Here is a 998-nt window from a genome sequence, read left to right on the forward strand (position 1 = left end):
AATTATTAACCTTTTTACTATATTTTAATCTATATCTTTTATATGAAATATAAAGATAAATAGATTTATATAAACTACGTAAAAATATTTGATAGATAATAAACCTCTTCACATATTATATGTATAGAATAATAAAATTTAAAAGTTAATTAAATTAAATACTTTGATAATATGCTTTCATTTCAAATATACTTCTTGCATTCTCAAATCAATGATTGCACCTCTTTCTATATGAAATTAATATATGGACCCCTAAGATATATACACATTACTTAGTATATTAAAATAATTTAAAATCTTAATCATAATTAATCAATACTCATATGAAAAGTTTTTTATGTACAAAATTTTGTGTTTATTTTTATAATATATTAAAAATCAAATCAATTATTCTTATGATATATTAAAAATCAAATCAACTTATTTAGTCATTTGTATTCATCTTTTATTTAAAATTTCCAAAAGATACATATTTAACATAAATAAATTACTTTATCAAATGCATGAATAAATTTTTTTGGCATATATTATTTGTCCTATTTTTAAATTTCATAAAATATGTATTAAATATTTATATTCACTATTTTATTTATTTTGATCTATATTAATTATACTTCAAAAGAGTTATAAAAATATGATTTTCATAGTATATAAAATACAAGTATTTAATATTATAAATATTTGCGTGGAGCGCAATTAACGTATAAGTAAACCAAAGCAAAAAGAGAACAATTTTGACTAAAAGATTTACAAAATCTTCAATTATGGGATCAATAGTTTCATTTATTAGATTTTGTTTTCAATTACTTCTTCCAGTTCATATAAAATAAAACGTGAAATAAAAAAATTAATAAACTAAAGTGGGATAAAAAATAAATAAATAAAATTATAAAAACGTGGTTCATCAAATTTACTATTTTTTTTCAATTGTTATTTTTTATGTTGGCAAATAAATTAAATATCTTCTATCATAGTTCATATATATATATATATATATA

This window comes from Solanum pennellii, chromosome 2 (genome assembly GCF_001406875.1).
Source record: "Solanum pennellii chromosome 2, SPENNV200".
Classification (NCBI taxonomy): Eukaryota; Viridiplantae; Streptophyta; class Magnoliopsida; order Solanales; family Solanaceae; genus Solanum; species Solanum pennellii.